Consider the following 12818-nt stretch of genomic DNA (forward strand, 5'->3'; position numbering starts at 1 on the left):
TGCATTAGGATATATTCTGCCCCCAAAGTTGATTTATGTATCCCTATCTATCTATGTATTTTCCTCACAAAGATATTAAGACTGATAATTTATTCAAAGTCTATAGGACCAGAAACCTAAAAATATATGAGCTCTTTCAAAGGTATATCCTAGTAAACAGTGATTAAAATATAAATTAAAGGCATTAAGCTCTAAAATGGAATATTTGGCTTCAGCCAATGACCAAGCTTGTGTTGAAGGCATTAGGCAGGATTTTCATTTACAAGCATAAACTGGTTTTCAGTAGGCATCATCCAAAAACAGGTCCTGCTTTTAGATTATATGTTGGAGTAAAATGGACGTCTCTGATATTTACTTTTTGAGCCCTCACTTAATGACCAAGATGTTTTAGATCTGTACCTTCCAATATGGTGGCCACTAGCAACAAGTGACTAGTGAATACTTGAAATGTTGCTAGTCCAACAGTGGACTTTGAAGACTCACTATGAAAAAAATAATGTGAGATATCTCATTAATAATTGTTTATATTCAATACATGTTGAAATGAAATTTTGGATATAGTGGGTTAAATTAAATATATTATTAAAATGAATTTCGTATTTCTTTTACATTTTCGCAGTGTAGCTCCTGGAATATTTAAAGTTACAAACGTGGCTTGCATTATATTTCTATCTTACAGTTATTCTATAGACAATACCACACTGGGAAGGCTTTAACTGGACACAATTTTAGTGTCCTTGCAATGCGAAATGACCACCTTTTAAATTCAAGACCACTAGAAATGCCCTATGTATGTGGTAAGATTCCACTTAGCCAAATTATTTTCTGACAATCTGCCCTCAATGACATTATTTTTAAAGGTCAGGAGTATGTTGATGTGTCGCCTATTTTGTACAATATATTTTTAAGGCCGAGGTTTGGGGATGATCCTTATCTGTGATTTTGCCAGATCATCCAAACTTTCACACAGCTCCTTCCTAAGAGCCTTACCTTTAGTTTTGGTGATATAAAGTCCTAGGATGTTTCCCAAGCATTATATTTTGGGGTCTCTGTAAAAAGAATCAGATATTGTTTAATACTTTCCTGGTGTTTGAGTCTTATACTAATGGTGATGTCGCCACTCTTTTAGATGATGGGAACATAAGAAAGTCATAACGATACTGTCATAATGATACATTTGGTGGGAAGTTTTTCTCAGGCTACCAGATGGTACAACTTTGTCTTATTTGAAAAACTAAAGGACTTAAAGAATGGTTTGCTTTTACTTTCCTTTGTTGTACTTCCTTACATTTTTTTCGATGACTTTTGCTTATGGAAGTAGATTTTGAGTGGTGTGTGTATATGAATGACAGAACAAGTGCAGCATCTTCTTTTAGGCATTGTCTAATTATCTCAGGTAAAGCTAATTTTTTCTTATGCTTTCTAAGAATATCTTAAAAGTACTTATTTTTCTGATTATGGAAGTAACACGTTTTCATGTTATAAAATTTTTCAAGTGCAAAAGAGCACAAAGAAGAAAACGATCAAATCATGTCACACTTTCTGAGATATTCACTCTTCGTTTGAGATAAGCATGCACCTTTATTTTGCCTTCTTTATAGTTTTTCTTATTGAAAGAGAAAGACACATTCTAACAGAAAAAAAAGTTATATAATGTACACTAACTCTTCTTCTACCTCAGCATCTGATTTTTCCTATTATCCCATCCCCAGTGGCAGCCACTATTCATAGTTTCTTGGGTTTTATTCCATAACTATTCTGTGCCCTGAAAGCATATGTACATTTTTAAGTATACAGTTCCCCTTTTCACACAAATGTGAGCATACTAAAAACACTCTTCAGTACTTTCAAACTATCACTCATCAGTATATTTTGAAGATCATACCAGTACATCTCATACATCTGACTCATTCTTTTTCTGGTAAACTGTATTTTGTTATATGACTATATCATAATTTATTTTACCAGTTTTCTATTGCTAGAGATTTTTGTTATTTATTGTCTTTGCTATTCTAAGAAATGCCACAGTGAAAATACTTGAACATGCTCTATGAGCACATGTTGAACTATACTGCAGGATAAATTCCTAGAAATGGAATTGTTGGGTCAAAAGTTAAACCCATTTAAAATTTAAATAAATGTTACTGAATTGTTTTTCATAGAGATTGTTCCAGTTTAACTTTGTACCATCAGTGGATAAAAGTAATCAGTTCCTTGCACCCTCATCAATATAGTGTGTTGTTATAATTTTTAGTATTTGACAGTCTGAAATGTGGGAATTGTATCTCAGTGGAGTTTTAATTTGCATTTATTTTATTATGGTTGATGTTGAGCATCTTTTTGCATGTTTAAAAGCCATTGTAATTCCTTCTCTGTAAACTGTCCATACCTTTGTTCATTTTCTATTAGGTCTCTGAATTTTTATATTTTTATTATTTATTTATTTATTTTTGTGGTACTGTGGAGCATAGGCTCCGGACGCACAGGCTCAGCAGCCATGGCTCACGGACCCAGCCGCTCCGCGGCATGTGGGATCTTCTCGGACCGGGGCACGAACCCGCGTCCCCTGCATCGGCAGGCGGACTCCCAACCACTGCGCCACCGGGGAAGCCCTGAATTTTTATATTTTTAAATAATTTTTTTTATTTAGACATAATTTTAGATTTAAAGGTAATTAAGACCATATGGTTTTAAGATAGACAAAAAGATTAATGGGACAGGATCAAGAGTCCAGAAATAGATCTACACCTATATGTACAAGTGATTTTGACAAATAGGAAAAAGCAATTCATTGGAGAAAGGATAGTCTTTTTTAAAAAAATGGCTCTAAAACAATTGGATATCCATATCCCAAAAGAAAAAAAAAAAAAAGAGAGAAGAACTTTGATCAGCACTTTGCACCATACAAGAAAAATTAACTCAAAATGGATTACTGACCTAAATGTAAAATTTAAAACAATAAAATATATAGGAGAAAAAACAGTTAAGACAATGAAAAGGAAACTGGAGATTGGGAGAAATACAATTAAAAATGGGCAAAATATTTGACCAGACATTTCACCACAAAATAAAACAAAACACACACAGAAGGCAAATAAGTATATGAAAAAAACATGTTAGTCTTTATCGTCATTAGTCTTTAGGCAAATGCAAATTAAAATCACAGTATTTACCACCACATACCTATTAGAATGGCTAGAATTTAAGAAAACTGATCACCCCTAGTGTTGGTGAGGTTCCAAGAACTGGAACTCTCATACGCTGTTGGGGGGAAAGTAAAATGGTACTACTCTGGAAGAGTCTGGCAGTTCCTTAGTAATTTAAACAAGCACTTACCATTCAATCTGGCAGTTCCTCTCCTAGATATTTACCCAAGAGAAACAGAGGCATATGGCCATGTAAAGACCTGTTCATGACTGTTCACAGTAGCTTTCTTGGTAGTAGCCAAAAGGTGGAAACACCCCAAATGTTCAACAACAAGTGAATGTATAAACAAACTGTGGCATGGAATGTCCATAGAATGGAATAGTATTCAGCAATAAAAAAAAGAACAAAGTATTGATGTATGCAACAACATGAATGGACCTCAAAATAGTTATACCGTGGAAGAAGCCAGACAGAAAAGAACATATATTGTGTGATTCTACTTGTATAATATCCTTAAATATGCAAAACATTCAAACTATACAATGCACATTTTTATATTTTGGCTGCCCAAAACCTGAACACCCTTCATTTAGAGGGAATCCTAAATTCAAGAAACAAAAGCATCCTTCTGTCCAGTATGGAAACTGAAATAGGCAGAAATTTCCTTTCCCTGCCAGTTGCAGCTAAAACATGGGCACATGATCTAGACTGCCTCACATGCTAATCAGATTCTGCTACCTGGAACTTTGAGACTTAAGGGAATTCATTTTGAGATTATTTGTAATACAGTCAAGGACTAACATTATGGCAGATGTTTCCAAGGGTTTGGAGGTCAGCAGGGAGATAATAAGTGATGCAGTCAGGGTTGGTGCTCAAAGAGATTTATATCTATGGCATAATCTTATCTGTGCATTTCCTTCCTAAGTCCCTTTATACTTCTTCAGCTGCTGATTGCTAAGTACTGTGAACTGCTTCCTACCGTTCTGTAGTAAACATTGCTATTACTCACTACGATCTAGTTCCCTCTTCCTTCCCAGGCAGATGGCATATAGCACTTCTTAGCCCTTTTGCACTTGGCAGGGGCATGCGATAAGTCCAGGCTGAGGCACTGAAAAGTCTCTCTTCCACTGACATTGTGACTAGCAATATCACAAATAGTAGACCCACTACCATTCTGGGTCCCCAAGTGACAATATGGAGCAGATTGCTTGGCTCCAACCCTCACTGGTAATGTATGGTGAATAAGGAAGGTTTTTTGTGTGTGTTAAGGTCACTAAGATTTGAGGGTTCAACTTTCCTACCCAACATGCCATTCCATAATTTTTTTCTCTGTTTAGATGAATCAGAATCATTTTCAATGTCCTGACAAATTCAGGTACTGGTACAAGAAAGAGGGGTTGTAGGCAACATAAACTTGGGGAAACTGGGGGACTCTAGAATTGGTTATTAGGCCTTGCTTGGGGCTTAAAGGCAACTGAGAAATCACATTAGTGTTCAGAGAGAGGTATGTGGCAGGCTATGAAATATGGCATTAAACAGCTAATTAAATTATCCCTGGACTCCCATGAATGAGGTGCTCATTGGTGACAAAGGCCTTGGGGAACAACAGTTCCTGCCATAAAAATGTGATGATGATGATGACTGGTGTAACACTGACTTATGGGCCAGGCACTACGCTACGTACATATATTAACACATAATGAAACGAAGGACATAAAGAGATCGAGGACCAACTGGCAGGTTAAATGGCTGTATCTAAAGGCACTTTAAAGGCTTAAAGAAAAATCACAAAGCTGGAGTTAAAATCTCCTTTGTGATTCCACCTTCCATCAGATAGCTGTGCCCTTCATAGTTGTAAGGGGTTCCAACTCTCCTGATGGCCCTGATTTTGGGCCTTTAGTAAGACCACCTCCTTCTGGTTCTTGGGTTGGTCACAGCTTCTCAGTCACCTCACTGTCCCACTGAGCTCCCTAGCAATTCCTTCACCTGTGTAACCAATTCTTGAATTAAAATCCCTTGTTTTAAAAACCCAGATTTTTCTGACTAGACCCTGATTGATATAGTTCCTAGTATATACTTGGGGTACTCTGGTGTCAAATAGCTTTTGCTGTATAAAAACCCACCCCAAACCTTAATGGCTTAAAGCAACAATGCTTGATTTTTGCTCATGAGGCCATGCATCATTTTTGCTGATCTGGGCCAGGTTCAGCTGATCTCAGCTGGGAAAGCACTCGTGTATCTACAATACTCTGGTCGGTTAGTTTGGGGATTGCTGGTCTATATTCACGTATCTGGCTGTTCACTACATTAGCTAGGGCAATGCAGAAAGGCCACGGATACAGAGAGGGGGTAATAATGTCAATTTTGCAAACTATCCACCAAAGACCCTAAGCAATTGTCTCTCAAAATGGGATTCTGATATTGGGTTGCTCACCTATTTGACTACCATGAAACTGAAACCACTAGGTGGCATTTCAGGGGGCTCCAAGGAGCCCTGGTTCTTTATGTCTCAGTGCAGAAAGAATTCAGTGAGAGGCAAAGTGATAGATAAGAAGCATTTTATTAGAATAGGACACATGTGAGGCTTACAATCGGGCAGGTGAGAGGGTGCCATGCCCCGAGAACTTAGTGGGCTATAGTTTTATAGTCAAAGGAAAAGGGGGGAGGGAGAAAAGACCACTTCCTTCCTCATTCTTGAGTAGATATCACACTTCCATCACCAGCTCCTTCTCCAGGTTGGGCAGGGGCGTTTTCTTGTCCCTGCGCAGTCAAGCTAGGACTGTCATGGCACTATGGAAAAATTATTTCACGTCTCAGTACAATGAGGGTCTTTCACTTTGAAATGTCACCTTTCCACAAATTATTGTTTTTTATGTGTGCAGAGAGCATGTCCTATGGGTCATTAACTTACTGAGCTCACTGGGCAAGATGTGGGTCTCATGCCACCATTGTTTTATTGTTTTGGGGCATGTCTCATGCTTCTCTTGCATGGTTTTGTTGCTAAGCAAGCCTGCTTGGTTTTGTGGTTAAGCAAACGTGCTTTCTGGAGTGATCATTAACTTACATGGTTCTCCCATACTTTTTCTTTACTTACAATCCCCTAGTGGGATTAAGTATTTAATTATCTACTTTGTCCCTTTACTCTGTCCCTATCAAAACCCTGTTCTACTTGTGGGTTACTAGAAATCTGTGGTATATAGTGGCATCACAATTATTTAAATTATAACCTATTATTGCTTGGTAGGAAGTGTCAATCAAAGGGAAGACGGGCTTCCCTGGTGGTGCAGTGCTTGAGAGTCCGCCTGCCGATGCAGGGGACACGGCTTCGTGCCCCGGTCCGGAAAGATCCCACATGCCGCGGAGCAGCTGGGCCCGCGAGCCATGGCCGCTGAGCCTGTGCGTCCAGAGCCTGTGCTCCGCAACGGGAGAGGCCACAACAGTGAGAGGCCCACGTACCGCAAAAAAAAAAAAAAAAAAAAGGGAAGACATTATGTAGCTGCTGTACTAGCCCTCATGGTTATAATGAGGACAAGGTCTGTGGGATGAGAGCTTAGAGAAATAAAATAATACGTCTAGAAATTTAAGCTCTCAGTTCAAGGCATGGGCATAGAATAAGATCACTCTTATGGTGTCATTTTGTGTGTGCGCATGTGTGCATGTAAGTGGTCATCATGAGGATATGGATCATGAGCTGAGGATAAGGCTCAAAATCTAATTGTGTGTCCCTATCAAATTCACGGTTAAAATACTGGTATTTAGCAACTGGTAGAATATTTACATCAGTCTCTGACCCATGGTGTAAGGGCTACTGTGGTGAGCAGGGTCAAACGGAAGCCAACGTAAAAGGCTCTCCTACTAAATAATAAATCAGGTGGAGTCTGTAAAGATTAGTGCAATGATTAAGGACTTGAACATTACAGGCTGTTCATCCTTATCACATCCTTGTTTAACTTGCTTGTTTGGCCAGTATAAAAGCCAGATGAATTTGGAGAATGCCTGTGGATCATTATAAAGTTAATTAAGTGGTGACTCCAATTACAGCTACTTTTCCAGGTGTTGCATCTTTTTCCTGGAGCGAATGAACATGGTCCCTGGTATTTGGTCTGTAGCTGACAGATGTTTTTCCTTATATCAGTTATATGGATTATCAAAAGCAGCTTGCTTTTACCTGGCAGAGACATCGATAAACCTTAGAGCTATGTGAATTCTCCTGCATTGTCATAACATAATCCACAGTGTCCTTGGTCACCTGGGCAGCTCACAGGATATCATTGTTAGCATCATGCTGAATATTTTGAGCAGAAAAGAGCAAGAATCCCAGATGTCATGCTAATACAAATGTATACCAGAAGGTGGAAGAAAAACCCCATCAAAGTTCAGTGGCTTGCCACACCACTGATGTTTCTGAGAAGCATGCAGGGTGTATCTGCTCTAAACAAGTTCCTGCTCATTGCACCACTTACCACCAAACCAGGGGCATCAAGCTCAGTGGGACTGTTTGGATATTGGAGGAAACATATATTGTATTTGAGTGCACTGCTCTGACCTATTTATCGAGAAATTGCTAACCCTGACAATTTTGAGTGATGCCCAGGGCGAGAGAAGGCTCTCTATACGGTAGAATCTGCAGAGGAAGCTTCTGTGACCCTTAGCAGATTCACGTGGAAAATACACTGTATGGAACATTTTGCATAGCTCAGGTAGCTGATGAACGCTGGACACATGGGATTCTAAATTTGAGTTATGACCTTTCCTACCCACCATGAACTTAATGTTATCTGATCCAACAAACTAAAAGCTTAGCTATACGCAGCTACAGTCCATTATCAAATGGAAGTCATTTCTAGGAGACTGGACCTTGGCAGATTGGAACATTGGTAAGAAGGTCGGAGGTCCTGTAGGGGCTGAAATAGGCACAGAGTGTAAGGATTATGTGTATCCCATGAAAATGCTCCCCAATGAGTGCTCTCAGTAGAGTAATCAAATAGAGAAGATCATTTGTTCTGTGATGTTGGTCAGCCTCTTTCTGTAGTCACCCCAGTGCTTGCTGGAGGGGCCCGTGTACGAAATGGCTTTAGTGGCAGGGATGGAGGCTCTCCACGGGCTTAGTAAAACAGACTTCCATTTGAAGCCTAATCTGGCCTCTGCACCCTGACACTGAATTAAATATCAGAGACAGAGTTTTGGGTGAAGTGGAAAAGAATAGCTTTATTGCTTTGCCAGGCAAAGGGAGCCACAGCAGGCTAATGCCCTCAAAACTGTGTGTCCTGTGTGTCCCCACTTGGAGAGAGTAGTGAGGAGCTTTACGGTAATTGTTCAAAGAGGGTGTGATCAGCTCGTGGACATTCTTCTAACTGGTTGGTGGTGAGGCAAGTAGGAGTCAGCAACATCAACTCTCAGGTTCCAACTGGTCTGGGGTCTACGTGCTTGTGGGCAGCATACCATCGTTAACAATTAACTCCTTCCACCTAGTGGGGGTTTCTGTATCTGCAAAACAGCTCAAAGATACTGTGTGTATCCCCTGATGGGGAACCAGGACCTGCCCAAAGGCTGCAATATTGTTTCTCTTGACTGTGTGTTTCTCCCTTGTCTTGCATCCCCTCCCTTCCCTAATTAACAACTGCTTGAATCTGCCCATTGGAATGAAGCCTATTTCCTGTAATCAAAGAAATGGGGGACACAGAAAGGCTTTTGTGTCCAGGAGCCCCACAGGGCCCTGCTTGGTATCACTTTCATCACTGATGACCTGGCCTCTGCTCCACTGCTAAATGCCCAGCCATCCAACAGCAGAGGCCACCCAGAGTACTTCATATGGCGCCTTTCTTCTGAGGGACCAGCTGGCCACCAGTGGCTTATTGGTTACCTTGGATCTTTTCCATCAGGGAAGGGAAAGAAATTTGTCCTCAAACAAATATATTCTGAATACAGATTGCCTTTCTTCCCCACAGTGCTTCTTTTTTAAAATTTATTTATTTATTTTTGGCTGCCTTGGGTCTTTGTTGTGGTGCACGGGCTTCTCATTGCAGTGGCTTCTCTTGTTGCAGAGCACAGGCTCTAGGCGTGCGGGTTTCAGTAGTTGTGGCTCGCGGGCTCTAGAGCACAGCCTTCAGTAGTTGTGGCGCACGGGCTTCGTTGCTCTGCGACATGTGGGATCTTCCCGGACAAGGGCTCGAACCTGTGTCCCCTGCATTGGCAGGTGGATTCTTAACCACTGCGCCACCAGGGAAATCCTCCCACAGTGCTTTTGTCAGCACCACCACTTGTGGACTAATAGAAAGCTTTATCCATTGCCTCTGATGGGGAGATAGATTTTATTGTCAAGTAAGTGCTACAATAGGCTCATGTCCATGGGGTTCACTGGTTTTACCATGTGACTCATGATCCAGAAGCAGCTAACTTTATGAAATGGCTGGCTGAATACTCAGTTGTAGTATCAGCTGTACCAGCTAATTCCCACATAGCCTTTAGGTCTCATTTAAATATCCCTTCCTAAGGGGAATATTCCCTAATCTGCCAGATGAGCTTAGATTCCCTTCATTAATCGCTAATACTTATTGAATACTTATATTATCAAATTTAATCCACCACTATGAGATAAACTGAGAGAGCTTTTATTATCTTGTCCATAGTTGCACAGTAGGTGAAAAGACAAGCAATCATGCCTGAGTCCTTACTCTTCCTCTTTCCTAAATACTCTAATAGCACCCTGGCTAGGACACCCTTAGAGAGCTGATCCTGGGCTGAGTTAACGAGGGGATGAGGCAGCTATGGAGCTGAGTCGTATGTCATGAGACTGTCTTTGTGCCTGTGTACACAGATGGGAGTAACTGCTATGGCAGAGTGTGGCTGAGACATGACATTCTACCAGCCACCAGCTTCCACTGATAGCGATGCCTTGGATGATGAGTATTACTATGCTAGGGCTATAGAATCCTGATGCTAAGGAGAGCTAACATTAATAATAGAGAGAATGATTGTTAGGTTGTATTGCATTAAATACATTTTGGCAGAAAACATTTTAATCCATTCTTTCTATCAGTGTCTGCTGTAGCAGACTTTCCTTGAATGTTCCCACCTTTGCCTAGGATTTTCCTGCTTTTTTCAGGTGGTTGAAAGTTCCAGTGCCCTGCTAGCCATGGCTGTATATAGGGGAAACATACTCTGCCTGGTACATGAAAACCTTCTTTATTACTTTCATGCAGAGCACCGCTCACCCAAGTATGGAGTCTTGGTCTTAGTGGGGGTGTTAAAAATCATGGAACCCTCAGAGAGACAAGTCCCTGGACACAACGAGCAACAGAAAGGAAAGTTGCTTTCACTTCACTATGTTTGTTCCCATGACTGTAGGGAGAAGTTGAGAAACATCTTATGATACTGAATCTTGGACAATCTTTGGGGAATTTCCTCTCTGCACACATTCTGATGGCATGATTTTGTAGGTGGTATGTGGTTAATACCTGAGAGTCTGTTAGCCAACACTGGGCTCCTGCATGTTTTCCCAGAGCTTTAAAGCTTGGGTCCTTTAAAGGACCCAAGGTTCCTGGAGGCACGGTTCTGGCTTCTGTAACACATTTCCTCTATCCAGGTCTCATTCCTCTAATCAGAGGTGGCGCTCTGCCAGTCTGCTCTTTCTTTGACTCCTAGTACTCTGACCTTAAACAAATATCTCCAATGCCCATTTGTACAATTGCTTTGGTTTATCCTGTCCATCGGAACCAAGGACTTGCATGTAGTCCATTGCCCTCCAATTGATTTCATCTTCAAAAAAGAGGTCATAGCATATCTGTAGATAAAGACTTACCAGCACTGATATATCCTTTGTAGTTTCTTTGTGCTTAGGATAAATGAAAAGCATTGTATTAATTTTAAAATAATGGGCTTCCACATTTAAGATGACTAGAGTTATACCCCTATAAATCCATTAATTTTATTACCTAATTTTACTACTTAATATTACCAAATATTTAATGAACATATAATGTTATGCATGGAATATTTGTGTCCCTCTCAAATTTATATGTTGAAGTTCCAACCCCCAGTGTGATGGTATTAGGAGGTGGGGCCTTTGGGAGGTGAGTAGGTCATGAGGATGGAGCCCTCGTGAATGGGATTGGTGCCGTTAGGAAAGAGATCCCATGGCAGAGATTCTTCTGCCATGGAAGGACACATTGAAAAGATGGCTGTGTATGAACTAGAAAGTAGGTCCTCAGCATACACCAAATCTGCTGGTGCCTTGATCTTGGACTTCCCAACCTCCAGAACTGTGAGAAATTTCTGTTGTTCATAAGCCAACCAGTCTATGGTATTTTGTTATAGCACCTTGAATAGACTAAGACATACACTATGTGCCAAATACATTGCTGGTTATAGAGATACAGTAATAAACATGATAAAAATCACTGTAGTTATGACCTCATATGCTATATCTGAAAAAATAAAGTAATTATTTGAGATACAAATGACAGAGAAACTTAATAACATTTAAACAACAAAGTTTGTGGGAACTCCCTGGTGGTCCAGTGGTTAAGACTCAGCACTTTCACTGCAGAGGGCCTGGGTTCAATCCCTGGTAGGGGAACTAAGATCCTGCAAGCTGCATGGCGAGGCCAAAAAATCCAACCAACCAACAAAAAAAAACCCAGTGAAATTTGCTAATTGCCAATGAAGACTTTCTTCTTGCTCAAATATGTGGAGGGCAAATACCACACTTAGTGTCTGAAGTCAACAATATTAGGGACATTTCTTTTTTTAAAAAATGCCACCTATTTAAAAACAGCAGTTTCTCTATAACATGTACTAACATTACACTGCCATAATTACATGGTAACTGTCTTGATGGCTTAACATTGCTTCTTCTCACACACATGGGCCTATAAAATTTACATTTAGCTCTGATTACATTAGAAACAAAGAACTTTTTGCCAAGGCTATGTTTATGCTGATATACTTGGATATTATTTGGATATAATTGGGTATATTAGGATCAATATATTTAGATGCTGATCCATTCAGGGGGAAAACCTATCACCTTTCTGACATGCCAGATCCTTACCAACACCAGAATAAAATATCATTAATTTTTTAAAGTTACCTGAAATGATACGCTCTATGCAAGGCCCACAGAAACAATAAGATTAATAACAATTGAATTATTTTCCTTTGGTATCTCATTCTTTCCTGGAACGATAAAAAAAACGGATAAAACTAGATTAAATAAAGCACAATGTACACAGAGTATGCTGTGTTGAATCCTACCTCTCCATGACTTAAACTAGATGAGGTAATAGATATTGGCTGGGATGTAAGGCACCTCTGCTCCTTGGATATCTGTCTATACGAAAATAGAGTTAAGTCAGTAGAAACACTGTTTATTTGAGCTAGCTGCCCAAAGACTTAGGACATTAGCTGGCATAAGCTGACCTGATACAAGAGCTCTTACAACCTTTATTTGTCTTTTTCTAAAGCACAAAGGGCTTTTCCTACAGAAAAGAAAAGTATAAATGCCACTTCCAAGCCACCCTAGCTCACAGGGTGGGTGTCAGAGAAAGAGATCATTATGAAAATACTTACTTGGACTCTAAAGAGTTGTATAGTTATGAAGGAAGTTATTATTTTTAATTAAACAATATTATGAAGATCATTCTAAGAAAGGTGATAGGACTGCTAACAGC

The 12818-nt window shown here is 40.0% G+C and overlaps 2 protein-coding genes across 3 annotated transcripts in view; both read right to left on the reverse strand.

Moving 5' to 3' along the window:
* LOC115802721 (N-acetyllactosaminide alpha-1,3-galactosyltransferase-like 1) overlaps positions 1-1017 on the reverse strand; it is a 31711-nt gene extending 30694 nt beyond the window's left edge. The window contains 1 exon segment of the mRNA XM_089913692.1: positions 991-1017. The gene's annotated coding sequence lies outside the window, so the exon portion shown is untranslated.
* The window catches only part of GGTA1 (glycoprotein alpha-galactosyltransferase 1 (inactive)), a 79253-nt gene that overhangs the window by 824 nt on the left and 65611 nt on the right, over positions 1-12818 (reverse strand). Inside the window, exons 9-11 of one of the 2 annotated variants that reach the window (XR_016393633.1) lie at positions 12239-12324; positions 10949-10981; positions 991-1049 (exon numbers count right to left, since the gene is read on the reverse strand). The gene's annotated coding sequence lies outside the window, so the exon portion shown is untranslated. Of the gene's footprint in view, positions 1-990; positions 1050-10948; positions 12325-12818 lie in introns of both variants that reach the window. The other variant, XR_016393632.1, reaches the window with a different exon arrangement.

This window comes from Delphinapterus leucas, chromosome 6 (assembly GCF_059928025.1).
Source record: "Delphinapterus leucas isolate spDelLeu-1000000601 "Yukka" chromosome 6, BTC_Dleu_Yukka2, whole genome shotgun sequence".
Classification (NCBI taxonomy): Eukaryota; Metazoa; Chordata; class Mammalia; order Artiodactyla; family Monodontidae; genus Delphinapterus; species Delphinapterus leucas.